Source organism: Schistocerca serialis, unplaced genomic scaffold, assembly GCF_023864345.2.
Source record: "Schistocerca serialis cubense isolate TAMUIC-IGC-003099 unplaced genomic scaffold, iqSchSeri2.2 HiC_scaffold_1261, whole genome shotgun sequence".
NCBI classification, from domain to species: domain Eukaryota; kingdom Metazoa; phylum Arthropoda; class Insecta; order Orthoptera; family Acrididae; genus Schistocerca; species Schistocerca serialis.
The window spans coordinates 1483074-1498242 of record NW_026047471.1 but is presented as its reverse complement, the minus strand read 5'-3'; the positions used below and the strand labels follow the sequence as shown (position 1 = coordinate 1498242).

General features: G+C 40.5%; 1 long non-coding RNA gene across 1 annotated transcript in view; it reads left to right on the top strand.

Moving 5' to 3' along the window:
• LOC126438143 (uncharacterized) overlaps positions 1–1909 on the top strand; it is a 40941-nt gene extending 39032 nt beyond the window's left edge. Inside the window, exon 2 of the long non-coding RNA XR_007581021.1 lies at positions 1540–1909. This is a non-coding gene — a long non-coding RNA (uncharacterized LOC126438143). The remainder of the gene's footprint in view (positions 1–1539) is intronic.
• Positions 1910–15169: the final 13260 nt, after the last annotated feature.

The following is a 15169-nucleotide window of genomic DNA, read 5'->3' as shown; positions in this document are numbered from 1 at the left end:
TTGTCAAACTGTCACACTATCCCAATAGTACCAGTAGCATTTAATCCGTCAGTTATGTCATAATAATAACTGGGGTGCAAGTCAGGTGACTCTTCACATACACTCAGTGGTGCAGGAATGTCTCCCCCACTCATTAGTGTCTCCATTCTTACAAAGTTCAATAGAACTTCCCATCAGCTGCCCAACCAAGCTATTCAGCAATCTTGTTCCCCCACTGAGTGCACCTCCTCTCCACCAAGGTCACCTGTGGCAGCTGCTATATACACTTTATTTATGTTCCTCACTATTATTTGCCAGTTTTCTACTTAAAATTGGTCATCAGAATGATTGAAATTCTGTTGCCTGCCGTGCACATCATCATAAGTGGCACGAGTCTTCCACCTTCCCACAGCTCCTGTGTTATATTTTGCACTGTACTGTAAGGGCCATGAGAATATTAGACTCTTTCAAGAAAACGTTCATAATTCTCGTAATTATCATGGAGTGGTGCTACAAGTTCTCACCAAACACAGAATGGTAACAAAAGTTTTATACCCACAACAACAACTGTACAGCCACCCCACATCAATACTTACAGATTGCCTTCATTGTGCCCTGGACAGGTTGAACTAGTCTTCGATCCAGAAGTGTATGAGCAGTTATCACTGAATTGCTGTAGACCAATATTCTTTCAAAAATTGGACCTTGATAATTTGTAAATTATTACAGTACTTAGTTACATCATTCATCTGTCTAAAGACATCATCTTTGAATTGCTCTGCTGTAAAAGAAACAGACAGCAAATGAGTTGTAGAAAAGGTAGTAAGAGCAACTTGACTTTCTGCGAGTTGTATCCAAGGCTATATCCTCAAAGTATTATGTGGATGGCCTTAGCCGCAGCTGGTTCCATGGCTAAGTAAAGATGAGGACAGCAACCAGGCAACAGTCAGTTACTGCTTCACAGTGGGCTAATAGCAACTTGTCCAGAAACACATGGAAGTATGACTTCTTGACATGGCTGGAAGTACAAGAAGATTGTACTGAAAGATGTTAGGCGATTAGCCAGTTTCATCCATAGCTAGTGTCACACTCTTGGATATTATGGTGCAACTTAATGGTATAAACAGTAACAAACATTATGAGCACAATGAAACAAATAAAAATTAACAAAATATAGGCACTAGTAACTTCACTAGGCAAAAATTAATTTATATAATTACCTATGTCAAAGTATCATTAACCATAAAGCCACATGACAAGATTAAAATGTGAGGATGCCCCTAATATAACTATAAAATGTAGAAACTGTAGCTTATACGTTTGAAATCTGTGGTAACAGCTAAAGAGGCGAAACTTCTAAAATGTTATAATTGTTTCCGGTATAAAATTTGTTTCATACTTGGAAACTGACTCCTTTTGATGAACTGTTCCTTGTGATATGCACCTCCCTCTACTCTTTATGTGTAAGGTCTATGTGTTTTGGCATAAAACTTGAAATTTGACATTTCTCTTATGTGGCATAGGCACCAGCACTTAAATCAGTGTCTTTGTTGTCCACAGGTGTGCTCGGTTGTCTTGGACACTCCTAATGTCCCCTGTGACAGGTCAGCCTGCAGTGACAAAGTCATTAGTATCAGGGTGCACACCCACCTTCCAGGCAACGAGACCAGCAGCTCATCATCGACGATGTTTTCTTTTTCTATTGTGGTGGGCATCCGCATACTATAAGCGCAGCCAACACACTATGAGCACCACGTGCTGACGTCACGGGCACAGAGAAGACATCACCTATTGGCTGGAGACGCTGTGGCTCTGCTGTTACCACAACAGAAACATTACATCATTGTGAGGCTAACATCAGTACAGTCAGAAATGTTTACCTGGCATTTAAAACTGATTTTTGTTTACAATAAACAAATTATTTGAGCAACATGAGAATACTCATTGAGAGTAACTTATCATTGTTTAATAGTTCGCGTAACAACCTTCACTGAGATCAGTGTAGGGAATCTGTTTTAGCTTTGTACTGGAGCATTAGTTACACGACGATACATGCATTGGCTTATTCACTTTCATTCAGCATCTTGTTCCATCAGAAATTTAACAGCATTCTTGAAGGCGTTCACTGCCAACCACTTAGCCTATCTGTAGCAATGTATGTTATGCGTCATCAGCCTCACAATTTCTTCATGGCAGAACTCTCAATACAGACAAAGTTTCCAGAGCTTCATGTTTTCGAAGCCATCTTCAGAGTATAACAGTCCTAGATTGAGAGATAATGCCTGAGAAAAGAAACTTATAATAGAGAAGAATTTATCTGTGGTCATCACAGACACAGCTATAAACTAATAATCCTGACTTTTTTCCCATGGAAATCTTAACACTTAAACATCCCTCTTGACATATTCTGCCTGAGAAAGGCCACACCAGTTAAGTTACCACACTGTATTCATTCGCTTCATCACAGATATTTCACATGAAAAGTCAAAATAAAAAGGAAATAATTTCATGCTTGGCAGATCGAGTGCACCAGCATACATCATTGGTTCAGTAAATGACGTGTCACAGTCACATGACTGGCCATCGGTCCCTATCAGCCGACTTCCACAATTGGTGGCCAGAGTCTGGTGTGACATAGGCAAACTGTAGATCACAGTGTTTTGAGCTGGACCACAGCCAACAGCTCTTTCACACAACATTTTTTGATCTTTTTCTATTACTGAAAGTCAGAAAGTGAAACACATTATTTTTACTCTTCCATTGTAGCAAAATGATACTTTTAGCTTTTAGGGAAATGTAAATACATGTCAGGTATTGCACATCACATAGTAGATATCCACTGCTGTACCAAAACACTATTTCTGGGAAGTTGAATCTTCCCCCAAGTGGTGAGAGGTGGTAATAGCTAATGCATCCTAGAACATTGTCTAACATGACTGTTTTCATGATGCAGGTGTTAATGGTGGGCAAAGGCATAATGTTATTGCGACATTATACTTGTTCCCCACGTTTGTCTTTCCAGAGGTGCATTCGGCACTGGCTTCAGTTTTATTCATATATATTACTTCTCAAGTCAACATCCCTTTTCTTCAAGACATGCTAATCGTACAGAGATGAATGAGGCATCATTAGAAAATTTTTAATCGTTTCTCATACTGCATACCGGTTTTGTGCTAAGACTTACTATTTGTCGAAAATTTCGAACTATCGTAGGCAAAAGGGCATCATAGATGTCCGGCATCATACCTGTAGTTTGTGAAGCTAACCTCTTACTCACGAACAAGAGACTCACTTTTCATTTTATGTTATTACAAAAAAAAAAAAAAAAAAAAAAAAAAAAATGGTTCAAATGGCACTGAGCACTATGGGACTCAGCATCTTAGGTCATAAGTCCCCTAGAACTTAGAACTACTTAAACCTAACTAATCTAAGGACATCACACACAGCCATGCCCTATCTTATTACAAATTACGTCTTATTAACTGGATAATTTGTATACATCAGTGTCATAGACTATAACGGTGACCACTGCAGTAGTCCATTATCTCTGCCCGTTGTACAGGTTGGCATTCCTATACGAATATGCCTTTCGAAATGACAAAAATATTAGTCACTGCCAACATAAATTATGATTTACGTATTGCTGCTATGGCCTAACGTGCTTACATGAAGTACGAAATGCAATCAGAATCCTGAAATACAGTTAGAATTTATTGAGGTCTTAGTGAATACCAGGTAAGAAGTGAATTAAAATTGCATTTGCTGTCGCTATAAGCAAGTTATGGGGACAAAGTTTCAAATCATACTTACCATAACCATTCTTTACTTACAGGCAGTCGCATGTAGCCATTTCAGGACAAAATAAATCAACCAACATTTTCTTATCCCTTAAGGAAAATGAAAAATAAAAAGTTCATGAAGCTCAAATTCTTATACAATATATCATTTACAATTAGATATACTAAAGCTCTGGAAACAATTTCGTTCAAATTTTCTGTGTGGAAATATATAGAAAAGTGTGCGTCATAAATTTATGATTATTATTTCACTTTTTTGGTTTATTTTTAAAGAATTTTTATCAGTTCACAAACCATCTGTATCCCAACTACATTCTTACCCCAAATACTGTCATTATTTAAAACTATGAAAGCACTTATGTTTCGTACAGGGCTCCTGATGAGTAATAATGTCCAGCCGCATTGAACAGCTCTGTTGGAGGTGCTCTTGGAGTAGGAGGATATTTGGCAAATGGGCTGGCCTGTCCCGTGATGTAAATTTCATTGAGCACGTGTGAGATCCAGTAGGAAAACGTGTTTCAGCATATCCACATTCACGAATGACCATCCAACAGCTGTCAGTCCTGCTGGTAGATGAATCAAACGCACTGCCACAAGAACTTTTTACCAAACGTATGGTCAGCATAGGAGGACGCAATAGAGCATGCACTGTCATCAGTGGTGATCACACATTCCGTTAAGACCCATGTCCCGCCATTTGTAATACCAGGGGACCATCATGAAATGCGGACACTTTAGTGTAATTCGACTTTGAATGAAGTTATTTCTGTTCTCATTGTGCACTTCTTTCAGTAACCTTCTCTAATACACTGTAGCAATTCTTTCTATGAATGGCCCACATTTCATTGAACCATGTTACTTGGCAGAGACACATCTTGTGAAAATTATGAACTTTTTGTCCATAAGATTTGCACAACAGTTGTATTGCCATGACTTGACACACAAATAGCCAAGATATTGACGATAGTGCAAAACACCATTCACAGTAAGACTCTACACTGCTATTATGTTTCCATACTCAATCACAATCACAAGGCCACCTGCAATTATCTACCACAACATCAGAATAGCCCATACGCAGTCAGATAGTGATGATAGCTCTACGTACCGGTCCTGCAGTGAGAGATGACACAGGACTATGACAAAATTTTTGTTCATCTCATCACATCTCCTACACGATAGTACATCATTTTATTTAGCAACATCAGTTGAAGTAACAATAAATCTCATTGCACCTCTGAGGTAGTGTCACCTTGAGCTACACCTGCACGAATACTCTGTAAGTCACCTTTTAGTGCCTGGCAGAGGGTTCATCAAAACACTTTTACTATTCCTCTACCGTTTCACTCTGTAACAGTGAATGGGAAAAACAGACTTTGCTTAAAAGATATCACTGCTCTGGAAAACAGTATTGTTTTAATGGCTGGCATCATTAGTCACGTAACATGTCCATCTCTCTCTCCCCTATTTTTTGATAATACCAAATGAGCTGCCCCTCTCTGAGCTTTTTCAATGTCCTCTGTCAATCCCATCTGGTAAGGGTACCATACTGCACAGTCATACCCTAGCACAGGATGGACAATTATAATGTAGGCAATCTCCTTAGTAGACCTGTTGCATCTTCTAAGTTCTCTGCCAGTAAAATGAAGTCTTTGGTTTGCCTCCCTCAAAATATTATCTATGTGATCATTCCAATTTCAGGAACATTGCATCATAATTATGAACAACACAGGCACTGCAATACTATAACTATCCACCAACAATTAGCAAGTGTCTTTCAATTAAAAATGTCACTCTTGTATGGCAATATACATAATTAACACATGAATGCTGGTTACAGACGCATGATTGACAATATACGGAAATTTGGGTCTGGCTCAGATAGCCTAATGGTAAGGTGACCACTCGCGATAAGTGGGAAATCCGCATTTGAGTCCTGGTCCAGCACAAATTTTCATTATTGTCATTCAGTTATACAGTTGACGGTTGTCCAATGTGTGCTTGTTCCTTTCCACATGGATGCACATCTAAAGGAACATTGCATTGTACTTCAGAACAACAAAGCCACTGGAGTATTTTATTTATCCACAAATACTGGGCTAGTGACTTTCAATTAAAATATCTCTCCTGTACGGGAATATGCATAACAGATGTACAAGTGCAGGTTGGCGACATACATGGAGAATACACAGGTAGCTAATGGTAAACTGACAGCTATCAATAAGTCAGAAATCTGTCACAATTCTAGGTCCAGCACAAAAAAATTTTTGTTGTCACTCCATTATACAGCTAATGTTTTTCCATATTTGCAACTACAACTACATTGCACGCACTTGTCTGACTCAGTTCTGTCCTATGGTATAATCTGCAACTTGTTGAAGTTTAAATGAAAAAAAAAATATGATTGCTACAGAAGTTGAAATAAGAACATTTTGTCAAGTTGACAAGTAAATATCTTGAAGAAGCCTCTTCAGGGAGCTAAGATTTCATATACTTACATGTCAGTCATATGCTCCATTCTGGTATTTCTGGTTGATGATAAAAGTGAATTTAGGGTGAATTCATAAATTCACTAACACAGTATTAGAATTGAATATAATTTTGATATAGATTAAATATAAATCTCTAGTTTTCAGAATGGAGCTTATTTATTCTGGTGCAAAACGTTATAATTGGTTATATATTGGCTTATGACAAGAAACTGAAAATATCCACATATTTAAAGTTGAAATAAAAGAATGTAGTAGCCATTCTATGTGCAGTGTACTCAAGAATAAATATTGTGTTTATGTTTGCAAGTATGTAGGCAGCTGGTTGTGGTCTGTATAAAGTTGCTGAAACACTCTGTTTGAAGAGTTAAATTAAAACACTAGCTAATTAATGTATGGAAGAAGCAGTTCCCTTTTCTTCTTTTTCTTTTTTCAAAGCAGACATTTCCCTCCTCATTATTATACAAATTTTCATTCTCCTTCGATTTGGCCATGGGTATGTTGTCGCTGTAAAGGTTATCAACTTCCCTTGAAAGTTTTTTGAGCTCAGTGAGCAGCCAAACTTCAGGATTATCCCTGACGTAACATTTGTAGCAGTTAAGACTGGAATCATATGACGATACAGTTTGATACACTGCCAAATATGGTACGTGTTTTTCTGTAAATGTGACGTGTGAGGCTGTAGGGTTACCTCCACAGTGCGTCACAGGAGCGAGGAGGCATTCAAAGTTGACATACACTACAAACAGGCATTGCTCCTGGCGGTGAGCATTCTTAAACTTTTTGAATTTGTTTTCCTCAGTAGGTGTGATAGCATTGGAAATGCAGTCTGCTAGGTACGCCACTAATAACTTGTCTGAGGAGAAATAATTCAGACACCTTAAGAAAATACGCTTTTTATGTTACTTTTTCGACAACTGGCTGTAAAGGGGTTGAGACATGTCTTTGATCCAAACGTAGTGATAATTATCACCTTCAGAGAAGATCAGCATGTTCACATGCAGCTCACGCTCACCTGCAAATTTTGAGAAATGGAAGAGCCTGGCAACAATGTGCTTGTCTCGCTCATCTGACTTGGTTTTCTTCTCCAGGCCATAAACATGAACCAATATTCCAGTATTTTGTGCCTCAAATTTATGTATGTCCTGCATCTTGATGGGGAAATCGATACCATCAAAGTTATAACACCCACGAATATTATCACCTACATGGTGTGTACTTGGATACTGAGGATGATCTATGTAATTGTAATTTCTCTCACATGCCAGGACTGATCATGCGAAACAAACCTGGTTGATTTTATTTTCAACATTATTGCATGCTCTCTTGTTAGCTATATCTTTAGGGAGCTTGATATAGCTTGATTCTCCATTTACCAGATCATAGACATCTATATGGATGTCCAGGTGTAGTATTCAGCTGAGTGATTTAGCTGACCCTCCGACCTCCATCTCGGAAAACCGGGCCAGTATAGCACTCAAGGTGGATTTACGAAACCACCCGGCAATTGACATGCCCCGCATTTTCATTCTGAGTCCACCCTGTTGATGATGGTGTTAGGGAGGGGCCAGTCGGTATTCACCAATCCATTGGCCTTTGCGCCGATTCTGACAAGGCTCATATGATGATGATGATGATGATGATGATGATGATGATGCAGGAGGATGCTGCAGTGTTACCAGGTCAGACTGATGGGAACAGCCAGGCTGCGGTGATGGTTCTCAATGCTGTTGTTACTGCTGCTGCTGCAGAACTGACCCAATAACTTGAGAGGTGGAGGCTCGTTGCTTGGCTCATGGACGCCAGAGCGGTGGTGTTTTGGGCAGCGGTGGCTGCAGTTCCCTCGCGGCAACTAGCGGCATCCTTATAGGTGATGCGTGCCTTACGGGGCGCCGCTTTGGGGATGAAGAAGATTTAGCCACCATTGGTATGTGCGCCACACTGTGTTGTGGCTGCGAAGACGGGACTGCTGTAAAAGAAGAAATAAAAAAATAATAGTTAAGTACATTGCTTACCGCTGCTGGCACAGTGAAAGAAAGAATACTGACGATCTCAAGGTTATAAGCAGAGTGAGTGATTACATTTTTCGCTCTGGCTGCAAGGCATTAACACCTCATCAGAAATCTCCACCACACCCTCAAAGAAGTCATCATCATCATCATCATTTAGCAGGGCCAGATTACATCCTCCTCTGGTTCAATGACCCTTTGTCTGTCCCATTCAGGCATATCACTGTCCTTGTCAGAATCGGCATCAGGCAATTGGTTTGTCTTGCTCACAACAACAAAAAGCAAAATGCATAAATTGAAAAAAAAGTATGAAATAAGAAGATTTTGAATCACTACTATACAAGAACAAATTACAAGGAAAATTATACTCATATGGCAATGCTAGCTGTGAACCCACCATGGATGGCTGGACGTTGAGAGTCTGCCAAGGTCCAGCCCCCTCCTGTCTCTCCTCACACTCCAAGATAAATTCCTGGAGCTGTACTATAACAAGGAGACGGAATTAATAAAGCAAATTTAACATACACACAAAAATTTACACTCAAAATACCACTTATTTATTCAGTTGGTAATCCTGTCTCTAGAACTCTATGCCTCTTGCCGCTACACTCTTCATCTTGGAGAATAAAACACACGCACACACAGAGGTGTGTGGTTGGTTGTGGATTTATATATAGACTGAGGTGACCAGTGAGAGAGCCTCATTTGGATGGGTAGATAATGAGAAGCTTTTATGGAACATCACTATTTCCTGGAAGGGATTGATGCGACCATTGTCTCTCTTTCGAAATAACAAGAATGCTTTTATGATTAACAGTGTTTTCAAAAGCATGCACGGGCATGATGAATGCTTTTAACAGTGAGAATGTTTACTGTCTCTGAGACATGTTGAAATCAGGACGTCACGATTTCCAGGAAGGGAACACGTGATGTGCCATTAGGACCATCAGTGAGAATGCAGTTGGTATTATTCCGAGCTATTTTTGTAACCAGGTCCTGTTAGAACAAGAATTTCCATGCAGGCAAGCTCAGACATCACGAAAGCTCTTACAACAATAGCGACTGTTAACTGTTTCTGTGACACTTTACGATTTACGTGCAGGGACTGATATGTAATGGATCAGCTGCCCTGTTAGAATTGCTAGGAAGAATGTATCCTGTGTTATTCTGGGAAGCAGTTCAAAAGGTTTCTATAGCACGTCAAGAGGGAGAGTTGGCTGTTATTTACATAGACATTAGATGTCAGTATGACACAGACAATCTTTTAGCTGCGCCTGCATGGGTGAACTGCTAGAGAAACATCTCACAGTGATGCCTCAGTCACGGTGGCTGGGTAAACAGGTATGTAGCCGGAGGTGTCTTGTATGTGGGACAGATGTCCCGTTAGGATCACTAGGAAGAATGCACCCTGTGCTATTGTGGGATATTTTCATAAACAGTTACTGAAAGCACTGCAACAGATTTCTATAGTGCATCCAGAGGGAGATTTGGCTGTTATTTACATAGACTGTCAGTGTAACCCTGACAATCTTCTAGCTGCACCTGCGAACGTGAACTGCTATGCAAACATCTCTTGCTCGGCACTGGACCTGCAGCTATGCATCAGCCACAGTGGCCAGGTAAATATGTGTTATGACAGGAATTTTGCAAGTGTCATTTATGAAAGGGATGCCAGAACCTAATGCTTGCAGGACCCGAATGGACACCAATTGGCCCATCAGCTGATGGTTACATCGTCACTTTGCAGGTCAGGCCATACTGGTGCACAAGCGCATTGGACCTCTGTAGGGAACAATTCACTGATATACTGCAGTCGAATTTCTTAACAATAGTTTGAAAGTGATTTCACGTGCAGTGAGTGGTTGCGCACTGCATTATTTTCAGCTGTTTAAGTGTTGTGAGCATGTGGGCTGAGTTCTATATACGCATTGACAATTTTATGTGTAGTGAATGTGTCTGTTGTATTATTTTGTGAACAGGTCTGTAGGCTGGGCAATGCATTATTTCAACTGTTTATAATTAGTGAGCATGTCTGCAGAGCGTTTTACATGCATTACTTTGACAATCTATGAGTTGTGTGTCTGTACATCAATATACTGCATTATTTCCATGATTTATATGTATTTTGCAGCTCTGTATGCTGTGTATTGTGACCCCAAACACATCAGTGTAATAAATAAACTCCGTGAAATCCATCCCTAAATAAATTGTTCCAACTTCCCACCGAAAATAAATAAAGTACAGTCTTTCCTCTCCAGCAGCCCAGTGCAGGATGAGTCCTTTTCCCGGCAATTCCAAGGAAGAGGTGGTGGTCCAATGACTTAGGTTAGTGGAGATAGCCCAAGTGGCCTATTTTCCTGCCAAACTTTTCCAGCAATTTTCTTAGGTACAGCATTTTATGGGGGAGAAGGGGAAAAAGGTTAGGTTAACGGAGGTAGCTCAATTGACGTACTTTTCCCACAAAAATTTGAACTTCCCACCATGATGTCATTACAATGTTGCCATATCTATCGCCGCCATTTTGAATAAATTTGGCAACAATGCAGAGGGGGGTGATGCCGCCCTTGTTCCACTACTGGTGAAGTGGTAGCAAACTATTATTGCATTTGGGGGGGGGGGGGGGGAGGTGGCTAAATTTCCCGTCACATAACCACATTTAAACTTTTAAGACACTTTCTGGTGTTGTTGCTCTTGTAAGACCTCTGCTAGTTTCCAACCTCAACTTTCCTCAGCTGGAACTGGTTCTTCATCTCTCATCAAAGGGACATTAAACACCAATATTTCTTCCTGTAGTAGCGGTGTGTTTACAGCTATCATGCTTAAGTGTTGTACACTTTTCTTTCATATTAGTGTAGCATCCCACATATGTTCAAAAGTAATATGCAGGACTGTTATATTTGTAGTTTCAGTAGCTAAATAGCACACTACAGGTGCAGACGTCATGGTATCGACTCTTGGGCAGAACTAAGAACTTTTTTCAGTGACTTTGTTGTAACGGCAACTGGAACAGTCACAGGGTTGAAGTGACGGAAACACAGTGGGACCCGCGGAGCAGCCCGCGAATAACAACACAACGGGAGAGAACAGACACGACCAATGAAGGACCTCACGACAACAACAAGAATGAACAACAGAGTCAAGAAAACCAAAAAGACAACCACGTCCACTCGTAAAGAAAACACGAAAGTAAATACGCTGTCTAATGCGAGGCGATATATCCTGAGACGTATGCAAGGTTAGACTGGCAGGCTGAGCTTATTGTTTTTTTTTCTTTATTGTCATTTTACACCTTATATAAGGTGGGCTGGCAGCGAAACAGTACGCCGCTCTTCAGCCACAGGCAGTACAAGAGAAAACAATGGAGACACAGAATGAACATAACGTTGTTGTTGTTGAGGTCTTCAGTCCTGAGACTGGTTTGATGCAGCTCTCCATGCTACTCTATCCTGTGCAAGCTTCTTCATCTCTCAGTACTTACTGCAACCTACATCCCTCTGAATCTGCTTAGTGTATTCATCTCTTGGTCTCCCTCTACGATTTTACCCTCCACGCTGCCCTCCAATGCTAAATTTGTGATCCCTTGATGCCTCAGAACATGTCCTACCAATCGGTCCCTTCTTCTTGTCAAGTTGTGCCATAAACTCCTCCTCTCTCCAATTATATGCAATGCCTCCTCGTTAGTTATGTGATCTACCCATCTAATCTTCAGCATTCTTCTGTAGCACCACATTTCAAAAGCTTCTATTCTCTTCCTGTCCAAACTATTTAACGTCCATATTTCACTTCCATACAAGGTCACACTCCATACAAATACTTTCAGAAACGACTTCCTGACACTTAAATCTATACTCGATATTAACAAATTTCTCTTCTTCAGAAACGCTTTCCTTGCCATTCCCAGTCTACATTTTATATCCTCTCTACTTTGACCATCATCAGTTATTTTGCTCCTCACATAGCAAAACTCCTTTACTTCTTTAAGTGTCTCATTTCCTAATCTAATTCCCTCAGTATCACCCGACTTAAATCGACTACATTCCATTATCCTCGTTTTGCTTTTGTTGATGTTCATCTTATATCCTCCTTTCAAGACACTGTCCATTCCGTTCAACTGCTCTTCCAAGTCCTTTGTTGTCTCTGACAGAATTACAATGTCATCGGCGAACCTCAAAGTTTTTAATTCTTCTCCATGGATTTTAATACCAACTCCGAATTTTTCTTTTGTTTCCTTTACTGCTTGCTCAATATACAGATTGAATAACATCAGGGAGAGGCTACAACCCTGTCTCACTCCCTTCCCTACCACTGCTTCCCTTTCGTGTCCCTGGACTCTTATAACTGCCATCTGGTTTCTGTACAAATTGTAAATAGCCTTTCGCTCCCTGTATTTTACCCCTGCCACCTTCAGAATTTGAAAGAGAGTATTCCAGTCAACTTTGTCAAAAGCTTTCTCTAAGACTACAAATGCTAGAAACATAGGTTTGCCTTTCCTTAATCTTTCTTCTAAGATAAGTCGTAAGGTCAGTATTGCCTCACATGTTCCAATATTCTACGAAATGCAAACTGATCTTCCTCAAGGTCGGCTTCTACCAGTTTTTCCATTCGTCTGTAAAGAATACGCGTTAGTATTTTGCAGCTGTGACTTATTAAACTGATAGTTCGGTAATTTTCACATCTGTCAACACCTGCTCTCTTTGGGATTGGAATTATTATATTCTTCTTGAAGTCTGAGGGTATTTCGCCTGTCTCATACATCTTGCTCACCAGATGGTAGAGTTTTGTCAGGACTGGCTCTCCCAAGGCCATCAGTAGTTCTAATGGAATGTTGTCTACTCCCGGGGCTTTGTTTCAACTCAGGTCTTTCAGTGCTCTGTCAAACTCTTCATGCAGTATTTGTCTTCATCTAAATTCTCTTCCATTTCCAGAATATTGTCCTCAAGTACGTCGCCCTTGTATAGACCCTCTATATACTCCTTCCACCTTTCTGTTTTCCCTTCTTTGCTTAGAACTGGGTTTCCACCTCAGCTATTGATATTCATACAAGTGGTTCTCTTTTCTTCAAAGGTCTCTTTAATTTTCCTGTAAACAGTATCTATCTTACCCCTAGTGAGATATGCCTCTACATCCTTACATTTGTTCTCTAGCCATCCATCCCTGCTTAGCCATTTTGCACTTCCTGTCGATCTCATTTTTGAGACGTTTGTATTCCTTTTTGCCTGCCTCATTTACTGCATTTTTATATTTTCTGCCTTCACTACTTCATCCCTCAGAGCCACCCATTCTTCTTCTACTGTATTTCTTTCCACCATTTGTGACAATTGTTCCCTTATGCTCTCCCTGAAACTCTGTACAACCTCTGGTTTAATCAGTCTGTCCAGGTCCCATCTCCTTAAATTCCCAGCTTTCTGCAGTTTCTTCAGTTTTAATCTACAGTTCATAACCAATAGATTGTGGTCAGAGTCCACATCTGCCCCTGGAAATGTCTTACAATTTAATACCTGGTTCCTAAATCTCTGTCTTACCATTATATAATCTATCTGATACCTTCTAGTATTTCCAGGATTCTTCCATGTGTGCAGCCTTCTTTTATGATTCCTGAACCAAGTGTTAGCTATGATTAAGTTATGCTCTGTGCAAAATTCTACCAGACGGCTTCCTCTTTCATTTATTTCCCCCAATCCATATTCACCTACTATGTTTCCTTCTCTCCCTTTTCCTACTATCGAATTCCAGTCGCCCATGACTATTAAATTTTCGTCTCCCTTCACTACCTGAATAATTTCTTTTTTCTCATCATACATTTCATCAATTTCTTCATCATCTGCAGAGCTAGTTGGCATATAAACTTGTACTAGTGTAGTAGGTGTGGGCTTCATGTCTATCTTGGCCACAATAATGCATTCACTATGCTGTTTGTAGTAGCTTACCCACACTCCTATTTTTTTATTCATTATTAAACCTACTCCTGCATTACCCCTATTTGATTTTGTATTTATAACCCTGTATTCACCTGACCAAAAATCTTGTTCCTCCTGCCACCGAACTTCACTAATTCCCACTGTATCTAACATTAACCTATCCATTTCCCTTTTTAAATTTTCTAACCTACCTGCCCGATTAAGGGAACTGACATTTCACGCTCCGATCCGTAGAGTGCCAGTTTTCTTTCTCCTGATAATGACGTCCTCCAGAGTAGTCCCCGCCCGGAGATCCAAATGGGGGACTATTTTACCTACGGAATATTTTACCCAAGAGGACGCCATCATCATTTAACCATACAGTAAAGCTGCATGCCCTCGGGAAAAATTACGGCTGTAGTTTCCCCTTGCTTTCAGCCGTTTACAGTACAGCAAAGCAAGGCCATTTTGGTTAGTGTTACAAGGCCAGATCAGTCAATCATCCAGACTGTTGCACTTGCAACTACTGAAAAGGCTGCTGCCCCTCTTCAGGAACCACGCGTTTGTCTGGCCTCTCAACAGGTACCCCTCCATTGTGGCCGCTGATGACCTCGATGTTGAGCGCCCATAAACCCCCCCCCCCCCCCCCCCCTCCATTGTGGCTGCACCTACGGTACAGCTATCTGTATCGCTGAGGCACGCAAGCCTCCCCACCAACGGCGAGGTCCATGGTTCACATAACGTAACGGTGGACAAATAACAGTAGATGCAGTAACGAAAAAACACGAAGCCATTCACACGCAAAGAAAAACAAAGAAACTGTTAGCACTGTACACAAACACTGATGATTAAGACAACACACGTGAATTATGGAGCGTAGGTGGCGAAAAACACTGAAGCACAAACACGACGGTACACACACACAACTGATGGAGATGACCTTCAAGCGCACTAATGTTGACATGACATCTGCGAGTTCGGGGACCTGCCAAAAGGCG